The following is a 16,985-nucleotide window of genomic DNA, read 5'->3' as shown; positions in this document are numbered from 1 at the left end:
TAGGATAATGTAAAAATTATGAATTAATAGGAGAAAATCAGAAAAAAACTTAAAATTTTTTTCAATATTTTTAATAATGATACCTTCCTACACAATATGCATTATTTCTTGTCCTTCAGAAAATTTGACACCTTTGGCCATATTTGACAGGAAATATTGAATTTCAGATATACTGATAAGCTATTTTCTTTTGTGTGTGTATATATTTATTTAGTTAGTTAATTAGTTTTAAATTTTAATTTTTCAATTAGACTTAATGTTCCATATTATTTTATATGAGTTTAAGTTGTATCGAATAAGGTTAGACATTTATATAATTTATGAAGTGATTCCTCCATTTAGTCTAATACCCATCTGGCACTATACATACCAATTACGATGTTATTTATTATATTCTCTATGTTATACTTCACATCCCATGACTATTTTTAACTACCAATTTGTACTTTTTAATCCTTTCACCTTTTTTATCCAACCCCCAACCCCCCTCTCTTCTGGCAATGACCAGTTTGTTCTCTACATCTTTGATTCTGTTTATCTTTCGTTTCTTTGTTTATTTTGTTTTTAAGAGTCCACATATAAGTGAAATCATGTAGAATGTTTTTCTCTGTCTGACTTATTTCACTTAGCATAATATCATTTAGGTTCATTCACATTGTTACAAATGGTAAGATTTCATTTTTCATGTCTGAGTAATATTCCAATGTGTGTGTGTGTGTGTGTGTGTGTGTGTGTGAGAGAGAGAGAGAGAGAGAGACAACTTCTTTATCCAGTTGTCTATTGATAGGCACTTATGTTGTTTTCATATATTGGTTATTATAAATAATATTGCAGTGAGCATAGGGGTGCATATATATTTTCAAATTAATTTTGGTGGGTTTTTTTTTTGTAACAACATATTTATTGTATCAACCAGTCAAGGTTATAAACACAAAATGCTCCTTAATTTAAGAATAGGAAAAGATCAGGTAATTCCTAGAATACTATTATACCTAAAGCCTTTGCCTATAGTAAAAATTAAATCATTCAATAATTTTGGTCATCATCCCAGTCTTTCTTCCCACTTAGAACTTTGGGTCCACTGTCTGGTTTTGCTATGATGATCCGATCCACTCTAAGTACAGTGAAATCAGCATTAGTGGCTAGGTTGATAGTCCAATACTTTTCTGGGTAAGTATCTAGAATATCAGTCTCCAACATGACCTTTACAGCAAGAACTTTAGCCTCAATATCTCAATATTTAATGCAATATTTTTATTTCTTTCTCGATGTGCTGCATAAAGTTTAGAGATTCCTTCATTGGCCTTAACCCGAGTTTCCTGCCAGTGCCTGGAGAATAGTTTCAAATGCCTTGGCAAACTTCTTAATGGCATAATGTTCAAGTCCAGGACATGTCTCTCCATATGTTGTAAACTGTCTGGCCAACTCAATTTCTGTTGTTCCACCTCCAGGTATAAGACATTTATCCCTTGTGAGAACTTTGAAAGTATCATCTACTTCCCTTTCTATATCATCCATCAGATTGTCTGTAGAGCCTTGAAGTACTATAGTGGAAATGGTCCCATCTTTCTTATCATGCTTGAAAACAACCACCTATGTTTCTCTGAATTCTGAGGTAAACACTGTTGCAATGTCTCATTTCTTCAAGCACAGGAAGAGGAAATCTAGGAAGAGCTGTAATACCAACTGTTTTACATAGCCTTCTGAGATCCCATTTTGAGTTCAACCTCATTAACATAATGTATTTGTTTGCATAATGAAGAGCCATGTCTTCCACTTTGCCACATGTTAATGATGACATTTGCACCAGTATCAACAATAGCTTTGACCTGTGCATCCATAAGATTTTCTTCTCCCTTACCAAAATTCATCAGTTCTTCAGCAGTTTTTATCGATACCATCCTCTTAGTTTCTGTTATCATGCCATCGAAAGGACAAGAGTACACTGCTGTTTTTGCATCTTTGACAGATGTTACATCACCTTTTAGTTTCCTTTTTAAAAACCATGCCATGTAATAATGAAGAGAAATAAATATTAGAGCCCAGAATCTTACAAACTCTGATGTTATCAACATTGAAATGCTGGAATCAAGAAAACTAGATACACATACTTGAGCAATAAGCTTGGCCAGAAAGACTTCTTTACCATACTGTTTACTCATTATGGAGGTATGAAGCAGAGATGACACTTCATCAACATCTCGAAAATTTTTTGCAGAATAGCATACCAAATCAAGAAGAATCTCATGGGCTTTTCTGTAGGCTAATTCATAACCTTCTATGACCTCTGAAACTGATAGACCAATTCTGACAAACTCTTCAGCTAATGCCAGAAGAGCTCCAGCAAACATAAGGACAAAGTTTTTGCCATCTCCAACCATTACGATCATTTCTGAAGCATGATGCTGTACTTCTGGCTCTCTGAAATAGTCGCTACGTCATTCATCACAAACAACTTCTCCAGGTGTTTGATAACCATTTTGTTCATTCCATTTTGTCCATATGTTGTATGAGTCATTTGGGCAAGCTCCTTGCAAGCTGGTATGTTCCTGTACATTGCTTCTTCTAATGTTGAAAAAAGCTTTGCTCCCTCCTTGAGCATCGGGGCAAAGCCCGGGGCCTTGAGAACGTGAAGCACCATGACTTGATAGCAGACAGCCCTTCAGAAGCTCCCTTGTAAGATCCCAAAGACTGTTTGGGTTTTCTTTGAATAAATATCCAGAAGTATAATTGCTAAGTCATAAGGTAGTACTATTTTTAATCTTTGAGGAACCTCCAAACTGTTTTCCATAATAGCTATACCAATTTGCAATCCAGCAAAAGTGCACAAAGTTTCCCTTTTCTCCGCATTCTTGTCTGCACTTGTTGATAGCCATTCTGACAGATGTGAGGTAATATCTCATTATGATTTTGATTTGCATTTTTCCAATAATTAGTGATGTTGAGCATTTTTGCATGTTTTTTGGTCATCTGTATGTCCTCTTTGGAGAAATATTTATTTAGGTCCTCTGCTCATTTTTTAATTTGATTTTTTTTTAGTGTTGAGTTGTATGAGCTCTTTATAAATTGTGGATATTAACCTCTTATCAAATGTATCATAGACAAATATCTTCTTCCATTCAGTAGGTTGTATTTTCATTTTGTTGATGGTTTTGTTTGCTTTGCAAAAAATTTTTAGTTCGAAGTAGACCCATTTGTTTATTTTTTTCTTTTATTTCTTTTGCCTGAGAAATTATAATAGGAAAAGAATATATATTATTAAGAGCAATGTCAGAGAGTTTACTGTCTATATTTCCTTCTAGTTTTATGATTTCAGGTTTTATATTTAAGTCTTTAATGTATTTTGAATTTATTCTTATATATGTTGTAAGAAGGTGGTTCATTGTATGTGTCTGTCTGGTTTTCCCAGCACCATTTATTGAATAGATTGTCTTTACCCCATTGTATATTTTTGCCTCCTTTGCATAGATTGGATGACCATATAAGCATGGATTTATTTCTGGGATCTCTACTCTGGTTCATTGATCTATGTTTCTGTTTTTATGCTATGTTTTTATTATTATAGTCTTGTGGTTTTTATGTTTCTATTATTATAGTCTTGTAGTATAGTTTGATATCAGGTAGCATGATACCTCCAACTTATTTCTTCTTTTTCAATATTGCCATGGTTATTAGGGGTCTTTTATGGTTTCAGATAATTTTTTGATTACTTATTCTAGTTCTCTGAAAAATGCCATTGACATTTTGATAAGGATTGCATTAATCTATAGATTGCTGTGGGGTAGCATGGACATTTTAACAATGTGAGTTCTTCCCATTCATGGACATAATACATGCTTTTATTTATCTGTATCTTCTTCAATTTCTTTTTTAATGATGTGATTTTTTTGAGTACAGTTCTTTTAAATTTATTAAATTTAATGGTTAAATTTGGTTAAATTTATTTCTAGGGTTTTTTTTTTTGGATGGAATTGTAAATGAGATTGTTTTTTAAAATTTCTCTTTCTGATGGTTCGTTGTTGGTATATAAAAATGCAACCAATTTCTAAATATTAATTTTGTACCCTACTACTAAATTTATTTATCAGTTTTAACAGTTTTGTGGTGAAATCTTTAGGGTCTCTAAATGTAGTATCATGCCACCTGCAAATAATGACAGTTTAATTTTTCTTTTCCAATTTAAATGCATTATATTTCTCTTTCTTGTCTGAATATTGTGGCTGAAACTTCCAATATTATTGAATGAAGGTAGTGAAAGTGGGCTTTTCCCCATGGAGTATGATGTTAGCTGTGGATTTGTCATATATTGCCTTTATTATGTTGCAGTATGTTCCCTCTATTCCTACATTCCTGAGGGTTTTTATCTTAAGTGGATGCTGGATTTTGTCAAATGTTTGTTCCAAATCTATTGATATAATCATATGATTTTTATGTTTTAATTGTTAATGTGGTATATCACATTAATTAATTTGTGGACATTGGTTTTTTCCACCTTCTATTTCTTAAAGAAGTCTCTTTAACATTTCTTGTAATACCAATTTGCTGGTGATGAATTCTAGTAACTTTCTCCTGTATGGGAAGCTCTTTATCTCACCTTCAATTTTAATTGATAGCTTTGCTGGGTCAAGTAATCTTGGTAGTAGATCCTTGCTTTTCATCACTTTAAATATTTCTTGCCAATTTTTTCTGGCCTGCAAAGTTTCTGTTGAGAAATCAGCTGACAGTCTTACAGGAGTTCTTTTGTAAGTAACTAACCACCTTTCTCTTGCTGCTATTAGAATTCTCTCTTTGTCTTTAATCTTTGGCATTTTAATTATAATGTTTCTTAGTGTAGACCAGTTTGGGTTCACCATGTTTGGGACTCTCTGTGCTTCTTGGACTTGTCTCTATATTTTTGGTCAAGTTAGGAAAATTTGTTGTCATTATTTCTTCAAATAGGTTCTTAATCCCTTGCTCACTCTCTTCTTCTGGTACCCCTATGATGTGAATGCTGTTGTGTTCGATGTTGTCTCATAGGTCTATTAAATTTTAATTTCTTTTTTTCTGTTTAAATTGGGTGTTTTCTGCTACCTTGTCTTACAAATTACTGTTTTGATCCTCCGCTTCATCTAATGTACGGTTGATTATAGTAGTGTATTCTTCATTTCTGACTGATCTTTTTTATGACTTCTATGTCCTGCTTTGTGCTTTATATCTTTTTGTTTTAATTTTCACTGAGATCATGTACTCTTTCCCTAAGTTCATTGAGCATCCTTATAACCAGTGTTTTGAACTGTGTCTCATAGGTTGTTTGCCTCTATTTCATTTAGTTCTTTTTCTGGAGTTTTCTCCTGTTCTTTCATTTAAGACATGTTTCTTTGTTTTCTTATTGTGGCTACCTCTCTGTGTCTGTTTCTATGTATTAGATAGATTTACTATATTTCCTAGTCTTGGCTGGTGTAGTAGGTGTCCTGTGTGGCCCAGTGACTCAGTCTCCCTGGTTACCTGTGCCAGATGCTCCAGGAATGTCCCTTGTGTGGGTTGTGTGTGCTCTCCTATTATAGTTAAGTCTTGGTTGCTGTTGACACATCAGTGGATGTGATTGACTCCCTGGATGACTGACTGTGAAGACTGGCCATGCCCACAGCATATGAGCTGCTGTGTGGGGGCTGACCCCATGGAGTTGGATGTGCCCAAGCTGGATCCTGTGCCTGTTGAGACCACCCTTTCAGTGTGCCACTTGTGAGGCTAATTAGGTATTGCCCTGTTGTGGTCTGATGTCAGCCTCCAAGTGTTGGTTTTGGGACTCCTTGGAAGGGAGGGTCTCCTGTGCAGGTGAAGGTCAGCCACTGCCTGTTATCATTGGGAGCTACCTGCTAGGAGTTACAAAGTGATCCATGGTTGGTCACTTCCTGTGCTGGGCCTGGAAGCAAGTGTGAGAAGCCATGCAGCGAATTGAGGCCAGCTACCACCCGCACCAGGCCTGAGGCAGTTCAGCAAAGAATCCAAGGAATCCCAAATTCTGAGGCCATCTGCTGGCTGCCTACATAGCTTAGTAGCTACCGGAGTCCTGGGTGGTACACGAGTTGGGTGAAGCAAGGTTTCAGGAAGTCACCAGGATGTGGTGGCCAGTGCTCCCAAGGTTAGTGCAGGCCCAGATTTGGTGCCAGTGATGGCCCTTTGGTCATTTGCAAAAGTCTCATATCACACCAAAGCAAGCCACCACCTATCTGCAGCCTGAAGACCACCAAGATTTGTTCAAGAAACATTACAGCTCTTTCCAGGCCTGGTTGTCCACCACCAAAACATCCCTGGAATTGTGTGGACCTAGACTTGTCAATTGCTGCCAAAAGAGTCTTCTGCTGAGAGGGCAAGGCAGGGATGGCTGTCCAGTCAGGAATGTGTTTCAAGTAATTCTCAAGTTAGATGGGACAGCATTCCAGGGAATCATCGGAATAGAGACTCAATGCAGATTCAGATTTGACTATTTGGGGGAAGGCTCAACATAGGAAAGATTGCTCCCACCTGTATACTGTACAAGAGGAGGACTGAACACAGGAACAATGGTGGCTATCCCTCTAGTCTTTCCCTATATTTCTGCAGAAACTTCCAAGCTGTCATTCTTCTGCCAGGGTGAGTGCCTGTGAAGATGTGAATCTGCGACGGGCACTTTAAGAAGATGTCTGGGTTTTCAACAGCTTTCCATCTCACCTGCATGGTCAGAATCCCTATTGATTTTCACAGCCAGGTATTTGGGGGACTCTTCTTCCTAGCACTGAAACCCTGGGCTGGGGAGCCCTAGTGTGGGTCTGGGGACCCCTGCTCCTCCAGAAGGACCTCTTCTGCTGAGCTATCCCTCCCAATGCTAAACCACCACATGTGGGTGCAGGGAAAGCCGTTTTCATATCTCTGCTTCTCCTACTAGTCTCAATACGGTCTCTTCTTTATATTCTTAGTTAAAGGAATTCTGTTCACCTAGACTGTAGATAATTCTCCAGGTTGATTGTTCTATAATTTAGTTGTATTTTTAATGTGGTCATGGGAGCAGGCAAGCACAGGGTTTACCTGCCCTGCCATCTTGTCTGGATGTCTCCTAATAATTTATTTCCTATTATGCCACACTGTTCTCGAAATATATACATGTTGAAGCATTATGTTGTACACTTGAAACTGTGTTATATGTCAATTAAATCTCAATTTAAAAGTAAATTAAGTCGCAATATCTTAATCAGTTCTAGATAATACATTAAAACATTAATCAATCTTGGACTATACTTTTCCCCTTAACAGCTTTTATTAAGTTCAAAATTTTTATTTTAAATTGATATAGCATGGGAAAGACACTGATTTTTTTTTTGAGGGGAGGGGTGTAAATACTTTATTTTTTTAAATTAATTTTTAATTAGTTTGGCATTCAATATTATTTGAGACATTGAACTTTACATGACAATAAATGAACAATTAGCTCACTAAATACATACAACTTGAACTTTTCTGTGTTAATTAAAATGAAAATTGATATCAATATTGGTATGAAAACTTAAAATCACTTTAAAGATATACAAAATAACTAATAGTTTAATTTCTAAACTAAAAATAAAATAAAAACCTAGAATAAGGTTAAAGTCAGTCATTTATTTTCCTTATAAAAATTATTTCATGTCTATTAGATAAAACCTAGAGATAAACACAATAAACAATTCATGAAAAAATGTGAATACCAACATTCGAAAAGTTTTAATAGCCCAATGATATTTCTGATAACACTTTGCAATAACAGTAAAATGTTTCTCACTGGCAATTTCAGTGGCTGAAACCAACAGTCAAAAGTTAACCATGAGAATATAATTTTTGAAATTGGTTTATTTTTTAAATCTTTGGCATTCGATATTTTGTTTGTTTGTTTGTTTTGTTGTTTTTTGGTTAGCTTTAGGTGTACAGTAGAATGGCTAGGCAATTTTTAAAATAAAATTTATATTAGTTATACGAAATTTATTTTGAAAATCCCTGTTATTTATATATGCTAGGTTTTACTTTCTCAACAGCAATGAAGAAATTATTTAAAGATATTACCGGAATAGTCTGGAAAAGATACAGTAATTTTGTTGAATCGAATTTAATTTGAGGACTTTTTTTTAAAATAATTTTATTCAGAACAGTGCTTTTAAGTGCGGAGTGTAGGGAGTGGAGATTAAAGGAATTACTATCAGTAATTAGTATCTTTAGTTTTATAGTATTTACTTAATTAAGTAACTTTGAACAATTTTACTAATGTTTTAGGGTTCATAATATGACTTCCACCTATCCTTAGAGAATTATCTGAGACTAAATAATTTCACACCACAAAACATCATTTTCCTAATTGATTCTGATTTTCAAAATAAGAATATTAAATTGTTCTTAATGCCACCTAATCAATATTTAGTCATTTATAACCATAATATCCAAAGAGCATATGCTTATAAATCTCTTGGTTAGATATAAAGCTATCATTTTAATCTGAGCTGTAATTATTGATTCACACTTATGAATTAGAGTATCTATTCTTTCTTTTCTATTTTGAACAAGAAAACGGTTTTGATACAGGAAACTAACTCAAGCAGATTTTTTAATGTCTGGCCCAAGTTTTATATGTTGTAAAATAGCATTTATTTAATGACTAAATTTCTGCTGTTTCACTGATGATTATTTTCCAAAATTTTAGGGCTAACATGAATACAAAAAGACATGAGATTTTTTTATTGGATTAAAGTACAAAATTTTGGAGTTGGAGAACTTTAAGGCATCTCATTTTAATCACAAATCTTCAAACTTATAAAAATAGAGGTGAGGTGGCATTAACACTAGATTACTGCTCTAAATTTAACACCTATGCTTTTTCCAGAACACCATGTTAAACTTCCTTAACTGTAGCTAGGAATGATAATGCAGAAATGTTGACAAACTCAAAGCAGGTTTTATAGAAACCTGGTCTGGGTATCCAATTGGTCGTTAAAATCCAAAGTGCAATAAGTTTTGCATGGTTCAAGATAATGGCAAAAAATTAAAAATTTAATATTCTGTTATCACAATTCTATCTTGCGTTTTTCCTTTTGGTTCCATTTTACACACATACATATGTGTAAAATAAATAAATAAACAGAGGTCATTAAAAAAATCTCTAAAACTTGACAATTCCAAAGATAAATTCATAGGAATTAGAAATTAATAGAGAACTATTTATTTACTCATCCCTAAGGGGGGCTTCTTTCAGTTTGACTGAGGAAAATAAGTTGAGTTTTCCTTTATATAATACAAATAACATGGGAACAAGAGTGCATCTATCATAGATGAAAATACCATATTTATGTCCTCATAATCCATTCATTGGTTTATGGACCCAAAGTCCTCCAGGGAATGTCACGAATCCACATAATGATCCTGAGTTACGTTTTACATTTGTATCTATGATTTATCTGACAGATGTGAATAAACACTAGTAGTCAGGGAACTCTCATAACTGAACATGTGTGAAGACCAAAAAGTGCAAATTCTTTAAGGTCACATTATCTTTTGCTTAAAATCTTCTCTGATCTCTTTGCTGATCCAGAAGTAATCTTCAGCAAATGAACCTACATATATTTTAAAACTTATATTGTGTTGTGTTTTGTTCTTTTTCTGTCAAATTTTAATAAATTTAATAAATTAATTTTAATAAATTAAAGAAATTAAGTTAACCCTCCTATACATTTTTCACCACTCAATTCTACTAACTTCCAGGTCACTTCTTCACCTTCGTCCAGGCTTTTGAAGTCTGTCTGATTGTTTTCCAACCACTAAAATCCATCCTATAATCCTGCGAAGAATATCTTTTGTCCATGTAGAAAATGTTTTTAATACCCCAGCCTCACATTTTCTTGACTTTTTCAACAATAATGACCTGCACCTTCACTCCAATTCTATCTTCTATCTCTGTGAAACTTGTCTTCCCCTGGAATTTCTCATGATTAAATAAACCTCTGTCTCCTTCAGTGTTTATTCAGAAAAGTGATAGTTACATTGTATTTAACAGGAGGTATTTATTTTGAAATTTTGAGCATAGGAGAAAAGTATGTATTGGCTATGTGCAGTCAAGTGTGGATTATTGTATTTTCCTATGTTTTTGCAACTTCCTAATACTTTTTAAAAACATTTTTGTTTTGAAAATATGTTAGCCTTCAGTTAAGTTACAAGAATAGTACAGAATTTTACTTAATGTATTTTCTCATTCTCTGAACCATTTGAGAATAAATTTGAAGCATTGTGGCCATTTCCTTCTAAAAACTTTAGTATGCATCTCCTCAAAGCAAAAGCCTTCTTTTATATGATCACAGTACAATGATCAAATTTAATAAATTTAAAATTGATAAAACAGAGCAATCTAATATATAGTCCATATTCAAATTTCTTTGTCCCAATTCTGTCCTTCAAGCAATATTTTTCTTGTTCAGAGTCTAATCTATGATGATGCATTGCATTGAGTTACCATGCTTCTCAAATACACTTCTGTTATGGATTGAATTTTGTCACCCCGAAATTCACTATGTTAAAGTCCTCACCCTCAGGACCTCAGCATATGGTTATTTTGAAGAGAAGGTCTGTAAAGAGGCAGTTAAATTAAAATGAGGTCATTGGACCCTAATCTAAAATGACTGGTGTCCTTATAAAAAGAGTGGATTAGGACACAGACACATACAGTGGAAAGAACACACAAAGACAAGACACAGAGAGAGATGGCTATCTATAAACCAAGGAGAAAAATCCTCAGAAGAAACTAACCCAGCCAATACCTCGACCCAGAACCTCTAGGCCCTAGAATTGTAAGAAAATATATTTTTGTTGTTTAAGTCATCCAGACTGAGGTACTGACAGCTGTAGCAAACTAATATATTTTGTATTTTAAAGAAGTACTCATGTACTATTTTCTTTAAAAAAAAAATTAAAATTCAATTTCCCATTGTCCACTGTGTCTGAAATGAAAGTGCATCACAAAGCTTCACCAATTATACGCGCAAGACTGAGATCTTGGTTTAAGAGGGAGCCACGTGAGGGTGGAGTGTACTCCAAGTGCATTTTTCAGTGAGAAATGGCAGCAGAGACGTTCACCTTTACCAGGCAAATGTGGGTGTCAGGGAAGTCAGACTCAGCAAGATTCAGGCAATAGGTAAATTTGTAGCAAAGTCAGGTATGTGGACATCAGCAAGGCTAGCTGTAAAATCTAGAGGTCAGTGACAGTCATGATAAAAGGCTTCTTATTAGGACAGTTCTATAGTTTTAACCATACTCCTGGAAGCTTAGTCTTGAGTTTGTTTTTTCCCCCAACAAACCTGTAAGTTCCTGATTTCTACTTAATAAACTCTTCTGGTAAATCAGCCAGAAACTGCTTCTTTTGCTTGAAATGAAGAACTATGACAAAATCAAGTCAGGCTTTTTCCAAATTTTCTCTATCAATTCTATGTGGCCTAGGAGCACAAGAAGAGAAAGCAGATGATTAGGGTGATTTACATAAATTCAATATGTTAATGATTCATTCTTATCTAAGTAGTAAAGCAAAGCTAAGAAAATTCACCTGACAAAATATCTTAGCAACAATTCTACATATTTTTAACTAATAAAATTATGCTAATGTGACAATATATGTAACTATGGAAGAAAATATATTCACCTTTAATCTTACTATCATAATGTACTATTTTATTGGTTTCTGTCTTTCTTTTCAATCTTTTACCTTATGAATTATATTTTATACTGTAGTCATGGGTCACATAATGATGGGAGTTGCATTCTGAAAAGTGCACTGTTAGATGATTCATCTTGCGAACATTATAGAGTACAGTTACATAAACATAGCTGGTATAGCCTTCTACACACCTAAGCTATATGATATGGCCTATTGCTCCAAGGCAACATCCTACTGTATTTCATAGGTAATTGTAACACAATGGTAAATATTTATGTATCTAAACATATTTAAACATAAAAAGGGTATAATCAAAATATGATATGAAAGATAAAAAATTATGATACACTTGTGCAGGACATGTACCATGAATAGAGCTTTCAGGATGGGAAGTTGCTCTGTCTGTCAGTGAGTGAGTGTTGAGAGAATGTGAATGGGCCTAGAATATAACCGTGCCCTGCTGTAAACTTTATAAACACTGTACACTTAAGCTACATTAAATTTGTACAAAAATATTTTTATTTCTTCAATATTACATTAATCTTAGTTGATTGTAACTTTTTTACTTTATAAACTTAATAAATTTTTAAAACTTTTTGACTCGTAATAATATATAGCTTAAAATACAAAGATGTATGATTGTACAAAATATTTTGTTTCTTTATATCCTCATTCTGTAAGCTTTTTTCCTATTTTTATTTTATTTTATTTTTTTAATTTTTATATTTTACTGTTAAAAACTAAAACACAAACATATACATTAGCCTAAGCCATAAAGGTCGAGATTATCAATATCACCATCTACTACCTCCACATCTTGTTTCATTGGAAGGTCTTCAAGTGCAAATCACTCAAGAAGCTGTCTCTATGATAATAATGGCTTCAGGTGCAAATCACTGAGGAAGCTGTCATCTCTATGATAATAATGCCTTCTTCTGGGAAACTTCCTGAAGGACCTACCTGAGTGTCTTCTTGAAGTGGTGTCACTCTTTTCAGAAGTACGGTTCTGGTGATTTTCTTTCTTTCTTTCTTTCTTTCTTTCTTTCTTTCTTTCTTTCTTTCTTTCTTTCTTCTTTCTTTCTTTCTTCCTTCCTTCCTTCCTTCCTTCCTTCCTTCCTTCCTTCCTTCCTTCCTTCCTTTTTCCTTTCTTTCTTTCTTTCTTTCTTTCTTTCTTTCTTTCTTTTTTCTTTCTTTCTTTCTTTCTTTCATCACAGATTTGCTTGTAAGCAGATAATGCACCCTGAATATTCCTCTCAACTGATGAAAACCTCACAGTATTAAAGTCGTTGTTTTTGAACTTTTTAAGGAGCTTGTAGAGATCTACAAAAGCTTCTGCTAATCCTTTCACTCCGAATTTTCTGGACAGTTCTTCTTTTTCTTCTCTTGCAGTTTTTTTTTTCTCTCGCCTCTTCTTCAGCTATGATTTCCTGTTCCAGTTCCAACACCTCCTTATTAGTCGGTTCCTCAAGAACTACCTCTAGTAGTTCCTCAATGTCATCCTCATCTGTACCTTGGTTAAAGTTGTTAGATCTCTCAATCACAGCCTTGTTAACTTTTGCAACCTTTGCTCTGTAAGGTTGCCACAGCTACGATGTCACTATACAAAGGAATTTTTCAGCTCCATTATAATCTTATGGGATCACCGTCCTGTAAATTGTCTATCATTGGTCAAAATGTTGTTATGTAGTGTTGTCACACTCTAAAATTTTATTCTCTACCTGTGTACCAACCACTGAAATTAGATAATTTAAGGATAGTTTGATAAAGAGACTATTTATAAAGAAGTGGGCTGGGTGTGAGGGAACCAAAGAGGCAGTATAGTATCCCAGGACTAATAATCAGGGTGTTACTCCCAACTCAAAGACCAAGGAGACAGGGTTGGGAATAATTACTGAACCCAGAGATTGAAAGTGCTCTGTACAGAAGTCTCGGTGACAGGAATCTTCATCTTTGGCTAAAGGATGCATACAACTTGCAGTGGTCCTGTAAAGAGAGAATTTGGAGAATATATACCCATGCCTTGCTCTTCTTCTCTCTGATTTCCTGTTAGTATTTGTCATTGCCATGACCAGAGAAAAGGAAAACCTGCTGCTAAAGTCCAAATAGGTCACCCTCCTGTGAGACAAAGCAGGGAGGATCTAGAAAGCAAATATAATATTCAGTCCTATCTGATTATATAATATTTTATAAAGATGACATATCTTTTTGCTTGATTTCTATTTTATTATCGAGCTTCATATATTTTTCCTGTTAAAAATAAATTAGCAATACTTTTCTAAACATCTTGGTATATATTACTTTTTTTCCTTAGGCATAATTCATAAGAAATGACACCAAAAATTGTATGATCGGTTCTCAGAAAAAAAAAAAGAAAAAAAAATTGTTTAATGTGTGGAATACTTATTGCCCTAATTTGTGTCTTTATATAATTTTAAAATGGTTAAGTTGTAATTTACTAAAAATGAGTAAGGTTTGCTTGTCCACTGGTCACATGATCCATTAAAAAGGAGTAAATTTGGGGAAAAGTTACTCATGTTTAAAGTACAGGATAAGCTCCTATAAGAGAGCTTTACTTATGCCAAGCTATACATGTTTAAAATCCACTTGACTTTGTCTCTCATATAGCAGACAGAACAGAAAAGAAAAAAGCAAGCAACTTGTATCCAAAAGCTATGACTAGAAGTCACATATATTATATCACTCATGTTCTATTGGTCAGATCTTAATCCTATGCTCTCACCTACTTTCAACAATGGTTGTAAAAAGTGGTCTCTACCTGATTATTCAGGCTGTATCAGTAAAGATTCTATTAATAAAAGAGGTAAGTAGAAAGGATAGTGAGAACAGCTAGCAATCACTTCCATGGTACCACCCTCTGGCCACCTATATATTGATACACATCTTTATTGCATATATAAGACATTCTTATTCCTCCCCTAAGGAAGAGAATCCAGAGTTACCAGCAATAAAAGTCCATGTATCTGGATGAAGCACAGTACTTTTCAGCACAGAAAGTGGCCATCTGTGATCCCGGGACTTATAAACTAAAAGACACGTGCCTTCCTCATATATCTTCAATATACAACGGTAGGATAAAAACACCATAACAATAAAAACTCGAATCAAAAGAAAGAAAGAGAAATAAATAATCAAATCCTGCTTACTGTGAATTTTGAAGACTTCATTGTGTGTCAATTTCTTCATTAGCCCAACTGTTTGCCGTGGGTTTTGAAAATAACCTCTATGTCCAATGTCCTCTGTAGCTTCTCCTTTGCCTTCCTGTAATTTTTTTCTCTGTGGCCACAAGTGAAAATAAAGGCTGAAAAATATGTTCTTGTAGCCTTTTACTACTGGCATCTACTCTGGGAAACAGAGATTGTTTTAGAGATTCAGCAACCACAGGCTCTTGCAAGCCAGGCTTGTGGTTAACAGTGATTGCTTTTCATCACTTTGAGTCCAGTCTGCTCCATTAGAAGTAATCAAAGTATAATAATCTCTGGTTATAGTTTTTATGACTTTAGACTTTCATTTATCTATTAGTTTCTTGTCTTAGACTACTCTCCCACCTACCTCAATTTAATGGCAGTTACCTTGAGGCCATCCAAAACAGTAGCTTGGATGAGAGGACAATATCATTAAACTGACTTTGGATGCTAGATCGCTTCAATTTTCAGATAAAGAACATTTAATATGGCAGTTTCCAGAAATACAACCATCCTTTCTTATGTTGTTTGGGATTCAGATACATTAGGCTGTTTCTAACCTTCTAAGGTTTAAATCACTGAACTCATAGTCAACTTAGACTGATTTTTTTCTGATAATGTAAGACATTTGTTTTAATTACATTATTATCATATAATAAATATTAACATTTATTAATCTTCTTTTTAACTATTTTGATATTGCTCCCTTTCTTTCCAAAAATTCGCTTTATGACAATCAAATAACCACAAAAGTTGGCAGGTGATAAGAGTGAACAAAAATTAAGCTTCCAATCAGGCCGTTCTCTTGACCTAAAATGGCCTCTCTTTTTCCAATCCAGATAAAATCTTGACTTCAAAGGATCATTAATGTGGCTTCTCTTGTGCCTCCTTCACTTGTTTTATGACAAAATAACAACAACAACAACAACAAAGAAAACAAAACAAAGCAAATCAAAACAAAAACCACTTCCTGTGGGGAAAAATATCGTATCTTTATATTTTAAGATTAGTCTTTATTTAGATTTATTAGGGCAGAGAATGTTCATTTGAAGGGCTTTGTTCCCTTTGATTTTTGCTTGCAAATTGGTTAATAATTGACTAAATCTATTCTGTCTTAGTTACATACTAAAAGTCGAAAGGATCTGCTAAAGTACAGCAGCATTTTGAAATTTTTTAGCCATTTACCCTGGAGCTGTAGTACCACTAAAGATGTGGCCTATATCTAAAATTAACAAAGGTAACTGCTTATTAAATGTTTTGCCCCAATATAATAAGAATCACCATTTTACAAGATTATAATTTATGCTCCCTTACCTCCTACTACCTTATTGCAAAGTCAGTACCACATACTTTGAGTTTTATTATGACAATACCCCATTTTCAGATACCAGTTTTGACATCAGTATACTGTTTATATTGTAACAGAGACAGCAAAATACATGGTTTAAATAGTATAACTTTAAAACAAATTTAAATTATATAGATTTAAAAATATGTTATTTAAGTAATATAGATTTAAAATTCATCATTTAAAAATCATGGACAAATTTTCTCTCATTTAGCTGCACAGAAGAAAGTAATCCATGGCACATAGGTTGACCTTGCCATTCTGAATATATGGTTTTGATCTCTAGATCCAAGACAGCTGTCCCACTTATATTCATTTTTCCAGCTAGCAGAAAAGAAAAAAAAATGAAGTTGAAAATAAGCACTTTTTCTTTTGAAAAATATGACTTTGATTAAATATTTCACTTTAGCTTGCATTATTTTGGTCAGAAGTTAGTCTTGTTGTCACATCTCACTAACAAGGAGGGAGGGAAATGAGTTTGGCTGAGCATCATTCATGCAATTAAAACTCAGGCTTTATTAGTAAGAAGAGGATGGTTAATGAGTGAAACAAGAGGCTTCTGTATACCTCTGTACACTACTACGGTGCTCTTTCCACTAAACTGACCTTAAGAAGTAACAATTTGACTTTTACAAACCTAAGTTAAGGGACAATTGAGTCACAAGCCTGAAAAAAAAATGTAGCTTTTGAGGTGCAGGGTATTTATTTCTTAATTATTCTTTAGTCAGGAATAGCTGAGAAGCAGGACACTAAATTA

The 16,985-nt window shown here is 34.0% G+C and overlaps 1 pseudogene across 1 annotated transcript; it reads right to left on the bottom strand.

The window, feature by feature from the left end:
* Positions 1–1,026: 1,026 nt before the first annotated feature.
* On the bottom strand, positions 1,027–2,641 carry LOC107499406 (annotated as a pseudogene). The gene has a single exon (XR_001594244.2). The product of XR_001594244.2 is annotated as a T-complex protein 1 subunit theta-like (transcript).
* Between the last annotated feature and the right edge of the window lie 14,344 nt (positions 2,642–16,985).

The sequence above is a fragment of the Rousettus aegyptiacus genome, unplaced genomic scaffold (assembly GCF_014176215.1).
Source record: "Rousettus aegyptiacus isolate mRouAeg1 unplaced genomic scaffold, mRouAeg1.p scaffold_m13_p_13, whole genome shotgun sequence".
Classification (NCBI taxonomy): domain Eukaryota; kingdom Metazoa; phylum Chordata; class Mammalia; order Chiroptera; family Pteropodidae; genus Rousettus; species Rousettus aegyptiacus.
The sequence above is the reverse complement of the archived record's forward strand: the minus strand, read 5'-3'. Positions and strand labels throughout refer to the sequence as shown.